Here is a 1904-nt window from a genome sequence, read left to right as displayed (position 1 = left end):
GAGAAATGTGCTAAAAAAAAGGGGTCCAAAGGTAGGGTAAACGGCCTCATTTCTAAGCAAGGTTTTTTTTGACCTTGTCTAAATCAACCAAATAACTTTCCTACACATATATTCTATATATACAGGCTATGTGCGCTGGTTTTTTCATTTTTCCATTTTTTAAAATTTGTTTTGCTCATTTGAATTCTGGTCAAACTTAACTTTGACCAAGATTTAAACAAGTCTAAAACATCAAAATGAAAAACTAAGCCTGGATCCTTCTTAGTCACTCTAAAATGAAGCTGTGGTGAGTTTTTTGAAATTTTTATGTTCATTTCCCCAAAACACTTCTCTTCACTTCATACAAGAGAGTTTGAGATACTTGAGATATCACATAAGACACATGAACTTTTCGGTTAAATGTATGTAAACCATGTTTATCAACTTAAATTGTTAGTATATGACATAAGAAGATTATGTGCGCAGGTTTTTCATTTTTCTGATTTTTATTTAATTTATTATGCTCATTTGAAATCTGGTCAAATCTATCTTTGACTGCTCCAAACCCCTCCCAAACCCAGCTAATCTTAGCGCTGAACAAGGACCGTCCATCTAACCCTAGCGGCGATCAAGGACCGTCGATCTAACCCTTCTAGAAGGAATCTGCGGGGAGGAGGGGGGCGATCCGCAAGATGCAATCTGATTGGCTGGGAGATTGTTTTTTCTCAACATGTACTGGGCGCGCTGGATGGACCGTTGGGCCGTCTCGTTGTCTGGGCCTAAGACCGCAGTTAATAGCCCGTCTCAGCCTTTCCAGGCCTGCATGCATGAGAAGGGTGGCGACGTGGGTTTGCATGCGCGGGAGTCGGACGTGCATGCATGCGAGCGAGGCGAGCTAGGCTAGCGAGGCGAGATAGGTGTCCATGCACGTATTGATTCAGAGTTAGGCCATCGTTTCAGATTACGGCAGTGGTTCAGATCACGACGGCGAGTCAGATGCACGCGCCCAGTCAAAGAGCTTCCCTATGCAGTGATTCAGATGCACGCACGCGCCCCATGCATCGTTTTCATGCTAAAATTTAAGGGTCCAAAACTTAACGGATACACACACGCGTCCGGATTCACACACACACCGTTCTCATCCCTTCTCTCTTCCTCTCCCACTCACATGCCTATAAATGGGGTGCCTCTCTTCCTCTCCCACTCACCACCCAAAAGCCAAATCCATTCTCTCAAACTTCAAACACCCAAGCGACCGAGCCCTCTCCAAGCGACCAAGTGAAGATGCAGTACAACGGGCCGACCTTCCTTCGTCCGCCAGTCGTGCCGGAGCTGCGCTACCAACTGGGCGTGCTCGTGGAGAGGGAGCTCCGTGTGTGGGCGACTTCAAGGTGGAGGGGGTCCGTCGAGCTCGCCCGCGCCTTCCTCAGAGCCGGCTATGCCCACCTCCCACGGGGCTCTCCTAGGATGTTCACCCTCAACGAGGTTCGTGACCGCGACGACATCCTCCTACTGCTCACGATCACCTTCACCAACCTTTTTGACGCGCGCGAGCTCCTCGGCCAAGTCTTTTGGTGCGGCTGCGAGTCCATCTTCTTCACGGTGTACAACATCTTCACCAACTACGAGACCATCTTCCCCACTCCAGGCCAGATGCACTCCCTTCCCTACACGACGAGGAGGAGGTGTGAAGTTGAAGACGGTTGAGGGAGTCCTGGATTAGGGGGTGTCCGGATAGCCGGACTATACCTTTGGCCGGACTCTTGGACTACGACGATACAAGATTGAAGACTTCGTCCCGTGTCCGGATGGGACTTTCCTTGGCGTGGAAGGCAAGCTTGGCGATACGGATATGTAGATCTCCTACCATTGTAACCGACTCTGGGTAACCCTAGCCCTCTCCGGTGTCTATATAAACCAGAGGG

The sequence above is a fragment of the Triticum dicoccoides genome, chromosome 6A (genome assembly GCF_002162155.2).
Source record: "Triticum dicoccoides isolate Atlit2015 ecotype Zavitan chromosome 6A, WEW_v2.0, whole genome shotgun sequence".
Classification (NCBI taxonomy): domain Eukaryota; kingdom Viridiplantae; phylum Streptophyta; class Magnoliopsida; order Poales; family Poaceae; genus Triticum; species Triticum dicoccoides.
The sequence above is the reverse complement of the archived record's forward strand: the minus strand, read 5'-3'. Positions refer to the sequence as shown.